Here is a 12,626-nt window from a genome sequence, read left to right as displayed (position 1 = left end):
ATATCTTTGTTGGTCACATGTACATCAAAACACACAGTGAAATGCATCTTTTTGCATAGAGTGTTCTGGGGGCAGCCTGCAAGTGTCGCCACGCTTCCGTCGCCAACATAGCACGCCCACAACTTCCTAGCCTGTACGTCTTTGGAATGTGGGAGGAAACCGGAGCGCCCGGAGGAAACCCACGCAGACACGGGGAGAACGTACAAAATCCTTACAGACAGCGGCCGGAATTGAACCCAGGTCGCTGGCGCTGTAAAGCGTTACACTAACTGCTGCACTACCGTGCCTGCCTTGTACTTGTGTTTGGAAGTTCTTTGTAAGTTACAAATCTTTGTTAAGAATTACTTATTATAATTAAACATGTCTCACTTAAACTGGAGGAAGAGCAGCTTATATTCTGCCTTGGTAGCCTTTACATTTCCAATGGATTCTTCCATTTCAGGTGACCTGCTCCTCCTCTGACCGTTTTCACTGTCCTTCTGATCTACCTAGTTCCTCCTACATGCACCCCAGCCCCATCACCCTGTTTCTTACCTCTTCTTTCCTCTCCTCTATCCACTCCATCTGCCCATCACCCACACACCCCTCCCACTGGGTCCCCTTCCCCCTCCCACTGTTCGCCTCTGCCCTCCCCACCTCCCTTATCTGGTTCCATGCTCCACCTTCCTCTCCTATCAGATCCCATCCTCTGCGGCCCTTTGTGGCCTCCACCCGTCACCTCCCATCTTCTCTAACTATCTCCACTCTTCCCTCCTCCAACTGCCTATCACCCCCCCCCCCCCCCCCCCACCTGGATCGCTTGCCAATGCTTAAGAGCAATACAGCACAGGTACAGGCCCGTCAGCCCAACAAGTGACTATAATAAACCGATTCCAATCCAATCCCTCCTGAGATCCCCAGCATCATAGAAGCTGATCTTCAGCCAATTCAATTCACTTCATGTGATATCAAGAAATGTCTGAGAGTTTTGGGTTCAACAAAGACTGTGGGATCAGAGAACATCCTGACTATAATAATGGGCACCTGTGCTCCAGAATTAATCAAGGCTTTCCAGTTGTTACAACACTGACATCTACCTGACAACGTGAAAAATTGCCCAGGTATATCCTCTTCACTAAAACCAGATCAAAGTCGAGGGGTCGAGTTTAAGAGCCGCGAGGTAATGATGCAGCTCTATAAAACTCTGGTTAGACCATGCTTAGAGTACTGTGTCCAGTTCTGGTGTCCTCATTATAGGAAGGATGTGGAAACGTTGGAAATGGTGCAGAGGAGATCTACCAAGGTGCTGCCTGGATTGGAGAGTATGCATTATGAGGAGAGACTAAGGGAGCTGGGGCTTTACTCTTTGGAGAGAAGGAGGATGAGAGGAGACATGATAGAGGTGTACAAAATATTAAGAGGAATAGGTAGGGTGGACAGTCAGCACCTCTTTCCCAGGGCACCAATGCTCAATATAAGAGGGCATGGTTTTAAAGTCATGGGTGGGAAGTTCAAGGGAGATATCAGAAGAAGGTTTTTTTACCCAGAGAGTGGTTGGGGCATGGAATGCGCTGCCTGGGGCGGTGGAGGAGGCAGGTACATTGGTCAAATTCAAGAGATTGCTAGATAAGCATATGGAGGAAATTAAAATAGAGGGATATGTGGGAGGAAGGGGTTAGATAGTCTTAGGTGAGGTTTAAAGGTTGGCACAACATTGTGGGCCGAAGGGCCTGTATTGTGCTGTACTGTTCTATGATTCTATGTTCTATGTTCAAATCTGGTTATTTACCACCTAATCAATCTACTCTCAAGGAGCTGGCATTATCAAGCACACTTACTCACTGATAAGCTGCTTATTGATGCCCGATTTAGATTTCACCGGGACTACTTTGCTCCAGACCTCATCATAGCCTTGGTCCAAACAGCAAGCTCCCATGACTGAAAGGCTGTCCAAATGGTGGATATACGCTTCTCCCAGCTTTACAAGTTGCTCTGATAGGATCCCTTCCTTTACCAAGGCAAGTAACATGTTGCAACTATATAAAGCTTTTGTTAGTCCGCACTTGGAATACTGTGTGCAATTCTTGTCATCCCGTTACAGGAAGCATGTGGAGGCTTTGGAGAGGGTGCAGAAGAAGTTTAGTAGGATGCTACCCTCTATGAGCTATATGGAGAGGTTGGACAAACTTGGGTTGTTTTCTCTGGAGCATTGGAGGCTGAGGGGAGACCTGATAGAGGTTTATAAGATCATGAGAGGCATAGACAGAGTAGACAGTCAGAATCTTTTTCCCAGGGTAGAAATGTCAAGTACTAGAGGACATACATTTGAGATGGGGAAAGTTCAAAGGTGATGTGTAAGGCAAATTTTTTACATGGAGTGTGGTAGATGCCCGGAATGGGCTGCTAGGCGTGGTAGTGGAAGCAGATTTGTTTTAAGAGGCTGTTAGATAGACAAGTGAATATGCAGGAGATGGAGGGATATGGATCTTGTGCAGGCAGAAGAGATTTAATTTAATTCAGGATCACGTTTGGCACAGACATTGTGGGCCGAAGGGCCTGTTCTTGTGGTGAAGTTCTATGCTCTGTGTTCTTAACATGCTGGTGTCATCTGACCTGCAGAATGAGTTGGAAATCCCACTGTGATAAGACTATTGAACAGTTCCCTTATATGATAAAATGGATTCTTGACCTCACAATCTGCCTCGTTATGACCTTGCACCTTATTGTCTACCTGCACTGCATTTCCCTGTAGCTGTGACGCTCTACTCTGTAGTCTGTTATTGTTTTTACCCTGTACTACCTCAATTAATTAATCTGTAATCTGTACAAACGGTTTGCAAGACAAGTTTTTCACTGTGCCTCGGTACAAGTGACCATAATAAACCAATACTAATACCAATTTTCTTGGCTGTACTGATTCCATCCTTCAAACTGCTTCAGTGCATTGTCTACCTTAGAAGTCTAATGATAGAATGTGTAGTCTTGTCAGAAGCTGAAATAAATACTTAAGAATCTGGCTGATGCTGCAACAGATCCTGTCAGTTTACCTACAGAAGGTAACAGTGACAGGGAAGAATTCAGTGGCAGCAAAGAAACAATCTGCTGGAGGAGGTCAGCCGAGCAGGATAAAACTGCTAAAGGAACTGCTTATTTCTCCACCCCCCACCCGCCCCCCCCCACCCCCCCACACAGATGCTGCTCGACCCACTGAGATTCTCCAGTAGCTTATTTTTTTTGCTCATGATTCCAGCATCTGCAGTCTCTTTTGTCTCTGTGGAGTTTGTTAAGGGTGCCACACACTTGACTCAACAGCTTGACAAAACCTTCATTCCAAATAGTAAAATAAATCATTCACCTTAATGGAAAACATCAGTTTCTTAAATGTATTCATTTATCAGATGTAGACATCTTTGGCAAAAGCTGTGTTCTTGCTCACCCTTATTTGCCCTTGAGAAGGTGGTGGTGAGCTGCCTACTTGATCCACTGTAAATTGGTAAATTGGTTTATTATCGTCACATGTACCGAGGTACAGTGAAAAGCTTGTTTTGCATGCCATCCATAAAGATCATTTCATTACAACAGTGTATTGAGATAGTACAGGGGAAAACACTAACAGAATGCGGAATAAAGTGTTATGCTGCAGAGAAAGTGCAGTGCAGGCAGACAATAAGGAGCAAGGCCATGAGATAGATTGTGGGGTCAAGAGTCCATCTTATCATATTAGGGAACCATTCAATAGTCTTATAAGAGTGGGATAGAAGCTGTCCTTCAGCCTGGTGGTACGTGCTTTCAGGCTTTTGTATCTTCTGCCCGATGGGAGGGGGGAGAAGATAGAATATCCGGGGAGGGTGGGGTCTTTAATTATGTTGCCTACTTCCAGTGAAAGTGCTCCACAGTTCTCATGGCTTACTCTCACGATTCAGAGTCAATGAGGAAATATAATCGCTGTTCCTCCTTCATCACTGTATCTAAATCTGGGGAAAACTACAGAGGGTGTTCCCATGTGCCTGGTGTCCTTATCCTTCCTGGTGGTGGGAGATCAGGTTTGGGAGGTGCTGTTGGAGTTGGCTTGGTAACAGCAGATTTGTGGATGATACATGATATAGCCACAATGCACTAGTATTCGAGGGGGTGAATGTTTACAGCACCAATCAAGAGGGTGCGTTGTTCTGGACATCAAATGCTGCTGTAATTACCCTCCTCCAGGCAATTGGAAGGTATTCTGTCACCTTCCTAATGTACCTTGTAGATAGGTGGAACGGCTCTGGGGTGTCACGAGGTGAGTTGCTTGCCTCGGCCTCTCATACCTAACGGCTGGTCCAATTAAGTTACTGATCAAAAGGACCCTAAAGCTGATGAAGATAGAGGACTAGGCAATGGTAGTACAGTTGAATGTCAAGGGTAGGTGGTTAAATCTTTTCTTGCACTGTGTGTTTCGATGTACATGTGACTAATAAAGAAATCTTATCTTATCTTAGATGGTCATTTCTTAGCACTGGTGTGGTACATTAAGATAAAATAAGATTTCTTTATTGGCCACATGTACATTGAAGCACACAGTGAAATGCACCTTTTGCGTAGAGTGTTCTGGGGGCAGCCCGCAAGTGTCGCCACGCTTCCGGCACTAGCATAACATGCCCACAACTTCCTAGCCCGTACGTCTTTGGAATGTGGGAGGAAACCGGAGCACCCGGAGGAAACCCACACAGTCACGGGGAGAACGTACAAAGTCCTTACAGACAGCGGCCAGAATTGAACCTGGGTCGCTGGTGCTGTAATAGTGTCACACTAACCACTACACTACCGTGCCTGCTTATTGCCCGGGTATGCTTAACACAGACATTGGCTGCTTCCTTTTCTTCTATGTAGCACTTAATTGATGGCTTCTTGAGTACCCTGAGAGACCCGAGATGTACAAGAATGTGCTTCAGTAATTCAAGTCTGCCTTACCCTATAACGAGCTGGTTACTTAAAGCCAAGAACCTGGCCACGTTATTTCAAAACACAAAACTCGTGCTTCAACAATTTTCACTCCTTGCAATTCTGAAATGTAGCACAGGACGAACTATGATCAGGATCCACTCCTTGACCTCACAGATTTTTATTTGGCCTTTTTGCATGCTGCATTTTGTACATTCCTTCATTTATCTCCCTACATCTCTCCTGCACTGAACTATTAGAGAACACAGGTGAACAAGGTCTCTCCCAGCATTGATTTGTGTCTTTGCTATTGCATTTTCCATATTACAGGCACTGTCCTTCCTATATAGAGCTACCACGGTTTAATATAGGTTTTCCTATGAATAGATGCAATGTTCATTATACAGACTAGTGTTTACTATAAATTCATATAGATAGATGTACAGTACAAAAAGAGACCCTTCAGACCACCATTTCCATGCCAACCATTGTACTCATCTATACTAATCCCATGTACCCACATTTAGTCCGTAGCCTTGATACTACATTTACCACAAATATATTCCTTGTAAATATATAATTCACATACAATAAACAGACTCTATGTTAATACATGATGCTGTTATTGATGATTACACTGTACACTCAGCTACTTCCCCCAAAGTCTAAATGTTCACCCCCTGCACTGGAATGGCAGATAAAGTCAAAGCCAAGTTTATTGTCATATGCACAAGTACATGTGTGCACAGTTACAATGTAAAACTTACTTGCAGCAACATCACAGGAACGTAGCATCAGATAAGCAGCATTCACAAGAAAAAACAAAATTAAACATAAATTATTCACTATTTTTACAAGAAAGAATATAGAGCAAAAAAGAAGTCCATTGTAGTGCAAAATGATCAAAGTGGTCAGGGTGTTGCTATACTGAGGTAGTGATTACATCAAGTTCCCAAATGCCCCTCAAAGAGAGAACAGATCAGGTTTTGTTTTTTTTTCAGTTTATTTTGCAACTGAAATGATTGTCCCTTGATGCTTGACACCTTCAGCTTTTATCACCAAAGGATATTTTCCCAAAATTCTTTCCAATGAGTGAACTGCATTAAGAAGCAGATTCCTTCCACTGTGAGCATCAGGTCTCCCTCATCTCTGAGAAGTACAATAAAGCACTGTTAGCATAGAAAAATGCCCCAAAGATGCACCTCTATTATATTAAAACATGCTCCTCACCCTGTCGATTTTCTTCCACTCTATATCAGCTGGATGGACATTCTGTCTCAACAGTTCAAATCTTTCAGATACCTTCTGTTGTTTGTTCCTTTCAACCATGACTTTTAATCCAGGTTTAGTTTCACCTTGCCTGCCACATTCTGATATTTTAGTTTCAAATCATTTTTCAATCTTGCCAGTTTTATTGTGAATTTCTCAATCAAAAATGCTTGTTATCAGTGGCACGTTGATGTAGCACCGCCTGCTGTAAAGGAAATGAATTGCAGGGCATTTACAGTGCACAAATGGGGCCCCGGCAGAGATATTTGCATCTTCCTTGGACACTGGTGAGGTATCGGAAGGCTGGAGGGTGGTTAATGTTGTGCCTTTATTCAAGAAAGTCTGCAAGGACAAGCCAGGGAATTACAGGCCCGTGAGCCTAACATCAGTGGTGGGAAAGTTACTGGAGGGGATTTTAAGGGACAGGATCTATCTGTATTTGGAACGGCAGGGACTGATTAGGGATAGTCAGCATGGTTTTGTGCGTGGGAAATTGTGTCTCACGAATTTGATTGAGTTTTTTGAAGAGATGACCAAGAGGATTGAAGCAGAAAGGGAGGTTGTCGTGGTCTACATGGACTTTAGCAAGGCTTTTGACAAGCTCCTGCATAGTAGGCTGGTCTGGAAGGTTAGATCACATGGAATCCGGGGTGAGCTAGCCAATTGGGTACAGAATTAGTTTGGTGGAAGGAGTCAGAGGGTGTAGTGGAGGGTTGCTATTCAGATTGTAGACCTGTGATCAGTGGTGTGCCACAGGGATATATACTGGGTCTGTGATGGATATTCAGTTCCAGGCACAAAAAGTTTATTGCTAACCTCAGCTTTTTACCACAGCAGCAGAAACTGTCCAAGGTTCAAGGTTTTTGTTGTTCAGTAAGTTAAACTTCTAACCAGTACACTTTGCTCACCCTCTTGACTTAATCAAGAGAAACAATGGGGTCCACATTGGCCTAGTTAAACTATGACCTAATCACGATAAAGAAGAGGGTCTATGTTGGCCTAGTTAAACACTCCATCCACCTGGCCTGATGAACGAAGCTGAGAAACATCACATACCAATGATGCCAACTAGTGGAAAAACCATATAAATGTTAGGAGGCAGTCAGGAGAGGTTGGAATGACAGAGAGAAGGGGTGATGGAAAGAAGACCTAGAATTCGTTCTTCAGCCTTTGGTTTTTGCGACGGACGACTTGTTCGTCTGCAACTTGTTGGTATGACTTTTTAACCTGTAAGAATTGTACTTGTGTTTGGAAATCCTTTGTAAGTTACAAATCTTTGTTAAGAATTACTTATTAGCATTAAACGTGTCCCACTTAAAATAACATAAACTGTGTTTAAACAGCTTTGTTAGCTGGAAGTATCTCCTGCTTGGTCGGGAGGAGGGATCCACCGCTCAAAATAGTGATTATTGACTGCTAGACCTTTCCATAAGAGACTAAAGTAGTGAAGTAAACTAGTCCTTGAAGTGTAGGTTGATACAGTATAATCTCCCTATAGTGAGGGTACTCGTAGGTACTTATACCAGATAGGGCTTAAAGTCTTGCTTTAAGTTTAGAGCTCTCAGATGGTACACTCAATATCATCACAGGTCCACTGTTGATTATCATCTGTATTAACCATGTGGATGACAATGTTGTTAACAAGGTTAGTAAGTTTGTGGACTACACCAGAATTGGACAGTGACGAGGGTTTATCTAAGTTTACAAGGGGATAACATGCTCACGTGGGAAGTGGGCCAGGGAATGGCAAATGGAACTTAACTCTGATGGGAATCTTGATCAGCACGGACCAGCTGGGCCAAAAGGCCTGTTTCTGTGCTGTATGACTCCAAGTGTAAGGTGTTGCATGTTGGTAAGTTAAACCAGGGCAGGACTTGCACAGCAAATGGTAGGGTCCTGGAAAGTGTTGTAGAAAAGAGAGACCTCGGGGTACAGGTAGTGGATACACAGGGAGACAGGGTGGTGAAGAAGGCATTTGGCACACTGGCCTTCATTGGTCAGGGCACTGAACACGAGAATTGGGATGGTATGTTATAGTTGTACAAGACTGGTGAGAATGCATTTGGAGTATTGTGCGCAGTTCTAGTCAGCTGGGTACAGGAAGGAGGTCATTAAGTTGGAAAGGGTACAGAAAAGGTTCACAAGGATGCTGCCAGGACTGGAGGGCTTGAGTTATAAGGAGAGACTGGATAGGCCGGGACTGTTTCCCCTGTAGCACAGGAGGCTGAGGGGTGACCTTATAGAGCTTTACAAAATCATGAGGGGCATCGATAAGGTGAATGGTCACAGCCTGCTTCCCATGGTAGGGCAGTCTAAAACTAGCGGGCATAAGTTTAAGGTGTGAGGTGAAAGATTTAAAAGGGACCTGAGGGTCAACTTTTTCCACACAAAGGGTGGTGGGTATGTGGAACGAGCTGCCAGAGGAAGTGGCAGAGGTGGGGACAGTTACAATGTTTAAAAGGCATTTGGACAGGTACATGGATAGGAAAGGTTTATAAGGATATGGGCCAAATATGGGGAAATGGGACTAGCTCAAGTAGACAACTTGTTCGGCATGGACCAGTTGGGCTGAAGGGCCTGTTTCTGTGCTGTATAACTCTATGACTCAAAGTGATGACTGTCAGTCCCATTTTGTACCCTCACTGGGGCATTGCCCACCTTACCCAGTTCCCTATCCTACTGACCCCATCCAGGAGGCTCTCCACATTATATCTACTTGGCAGCCCAAACACGACAACACATCCCTATCACCCAACCCCACTGTATCCACGTCAGCCAGCAATCATCCTCTCCATTAGATCACTGGAGACCTCGCGTGCAGAGAAAGAAGCTCGAGGTGGTCTGGCTGTCAGATTGCAAACTGCTAAACTCGATCTGAAATTAAGTAGATTGATAAGAAATGACAAGTGCACACTGACACAGTGGGGATTGAAGACAGGCCTTGCACTAAGCTGTACACCGTCGCAACACATTTTTACAAATAATTTGACGTCTTAATTCAAATTATCTTTTCTTTGCTCCCTCTAGATTTTCACTTATTTCAAATAATTGGGTACTCCAATTCCTAGTGTGAAATGAAACCAACTCTAAATTAACAGGAGTAGATTGCATGTCAATGTGCTGCCTTTAGAGAGCAGAGTCACCAAAACTGAACCAATCAGCAAGTGCGATTTACAATCATCGGTGCTTAAACAGTTTCACTGGGTATGTGTCTCCTCAGGCAAGGGAGGTCCCCACTGCGGAGCCTGACTCCAGTGGTCCGGTGCTGATGCTGTGTCCAGGGCCTTGCGGACTAGAGCGGTTTCTCATACCATACTCTCTCCCTTTGCTCCCTTAATCCAGCGCAGTCAACCACACCGGTCTGCGTCGAAAATTAATTAAGGAGCAATTTTCCTTGGACCTTCCTCCAGACTGTTGCTCACAGAGGTGATAACCCATCCATTTAAACAGGCACCAGCAGTCACTCATTACTCTGTGGGAAAAGCTTAGAGCTGAAGTGGGCCATTTATGAGGCTCATTTACTCGGGGAAAAGCTAATTGTACAGCAAGTTTTTAAGCTCCTTCATTACAGTTCACTTTACACAGTCTGTGTCCCCTCCCCAGTGTAATTAACATCAGGAACAAGCTTTCAATTAGGTGCTCAGTACGTTTCAATGCTGTACTGGACCTGGGGTTGGCTGGACCCATGTTATAATTTGAATACTTAAATGTGTTGTCTCCCACCAGAATGCAATCAGCCACTTCCCTCATGAATGGATTGAGGCTCCATTAGAGATAAGGGTGAAACAATTCGTCAACAGCACACAGGAGTGACAGTGAAGTGCGGTGTTTAAACTGCACATCAAACCTCACTAATGGTAAAGCATCTTTCACAAGCTAATACCCCAGAGCATTTTGCAGGCCAATTAATTACTTTTGAAGCACAGTTGCAGTTGCTTTGTGTTCACTTGCAGGGTCTGGGCAACAAATATTGACAATCCCAAATCACCTTGGAAGGAGGTGGTGTGTCCCCTGGAGATGCTGCTGTCTCGCCGGTGAAGTTTCCGTTTCCACGACTGGGAGAACATCGAACGAGGGGTCACAGTAACAAGATTGGGGGGAGTGGGGCAGTCATTTAATACTGAGGTGTGTGGGAACTTCTTCCTCCCGAGGGTTGTGGAGGCTGGATCATCGGGGGTATTTAAAAGAGGAAATAGATAAGTTGTTGAAAGATGAGGGAATTGAGGGCTGTGGGGAGCTGGCACAGAAGAGGAGATGAGGCCTAGGGCAGATCAGCCATGATTGTATTGAATGGTGGGGTAGGCTTGAGGGGCCGAGTGGCCTTCTGTATTCTTGTGCTGTGATGTCAGTGCTGTTGAGGAGGGGGTTTGTGGATCGATGTAATGCCAGACACACAGCACTTGGTTTGCCTGCTCCCACAAGCAGCAGTGTAGTAATAAGCAGACCATCTGCTTCCCACGACATTAGTTGAGGACTCGCTCACAGCTGGACTGAGGTACTTTGGGCGGCCCACTGATGGGGCTGGTACAGCTGCTGCCTCATCCAGTGACCCGGGTTCAATCCTGACTTCCGGCGCTGTCTGTGTGGAGTTTGCACGCTCTTCCTGTGACCACACAAGTTTCCCAGGGTGCTCCGGTTTCCTCCCACATCTCAAAGACATGAGGACTGGTAGGTTACTTGGCCACTGCAGATCGCCCCTGGTGTGAAGACAAGAGGTAGAACCTAGGGGGAGTTGATGAGAATGTGGGAGAATTAAAAAATTGGATTAATGTAGGACTGGTGCGGATGGATGCCTGAACGTCGGTGGGGACTCAGTGAGTCAAATAGCCTGTGCTGTCTCACTCCGTGGCTTACCGGCACTGGATCTTCTCTCCCCACCTGGGAGAGCAGCAAGACCTTGTCGGTGACATTCAGCAGTGAAGCACACCCACAGCACTGCACTGGAGTTCTGACAGCAGGTCTCCGACCTGAAACGTTTACTCACTCTCCACGGATGCTGCCTGACCTGCTGAGTGTTTCCAGCATTTTCTGGTTTTAGTTTGGATTTCCAGCGTCTGCAGTTTTTTTTAAGTTTGCATTAACTGGAGTCGCAGAAAATTTGCAGTGTCTGGAGTCAGACTTGAATCCACAGCCTATGGACCGAACGCGTGTACTGACCACAGTGCTGCATGTGTGAAGTACGTGTTGAACCCAGTACATCCTCCACACATTCAACCTGCCCGCAGTGAATTATATTTCCCAAAAGTCTCACCATTTTACCTAAAAGCTCACAAACAGCTGCAGAATAATAAAAACTAATTTTTGTTAGAAAAGATTTTCCATCCTGTGGTAAAAGGATGAGGATAACTTTCACCATAGCCGTGAGCAGTGTGTTGGGAAGTCACTCCAACCAGTGGTGCTCACACAGAGAGACGGCGCCCAAGCTGTGGATTCTGGGTCTGGGTTCCCGAAATGTTGGAACAAACCCAGAAAATGGCAGAAACACTCAGCAGGTCAGGCAGCATCTGCGGAGAGAGAAACAGAGTTAACGTTACAGGTCAACGATCTATTGTTAGAACAGGGAACAGCCCATCTGTTGTACGTCCTTCTCAATTCCAGCCTTGCCAAAGTTAACCAAATCTTCACACCAGCACCAAATCTCCAAGTTCCCCCCTCCCACCCCCAATCTTCACCCTTTCACTTCCCAAGGTGCTTCTCAGAAGGTCCTAGGATATAGGAGGCCACTTGGCCCATTGAGTCCATGCAAGCTCTCAGAGTAACTCCATCAGTCCCACTGCCCCACTTCCTTCCCTGTAACCTATTCTCTCTCACATGTCCATGAACTGCCCTCTGTTTTCCTGCCACCCATCTACATCAGAGACAACTTATAACGACCAATGAATCGCCCAGCCCGCATGTCCTTGGGTCGTGGGAGGAAACCGGAGCACCCAGGGGGCACAGGCTCGATCACAGCAAGAACATGCAAGCTCCATGCAGACAGCAGCAGAGGTCAGGTTCGAACATGGGTTGCTGGGACTGTGAGACAGCTGCATTATCTGGTCAGTAGCTGACCTCTCGCTGACACCGAGCCCGACGTCACCTTCCTCAACACCTCTCGCTGACACCGAGCCCGACGTCACCTTCCTCAACACCTCTCGCTGGCACCGAGCCCGACGTCACCTTCCTCAACACCTCTTGCTGGCACCGAGCCCGACGTCACCTTCCTCAACACCTCTCACTGACACCGAGCCCGATGTCACCTTCCTCAACACCTCTCGCTGACACTGAGCCTGACATCACCTTCCTCAACACCTCACCTTCAATCTGGGCCAGTCGCAACCTTCCAGACTCAATATCGAGTTATCCAACTTTAGGTAACTCATTCTGCCTGTCTGTCTGCGTTAGAACCGGCCATTCCTGCCTTTGTCCGTCTGTGACATTGGTTCAGTTTTTCTCTCTCCAGTGGTACAGTCTGACCT

Source organism: Pristis pectinata, chromosome 12 (assembly GCF_009764475.1).
Source record: "Pristis pectinata isolate sPriPec2 chromosome 12, sPriPec2.1.pri, whole genome shotgun sequence".
Classification (NCBI taxonomy): domain Eukaryota; kingdom Metazoa; phylum Chordata; class Chondrichthyes; order Rhinopristiformes; family Pristidae; genus Pristis; species Pristis pectinata.
This window is presented reverse-complemented; position numbering follows the sequence as displayed.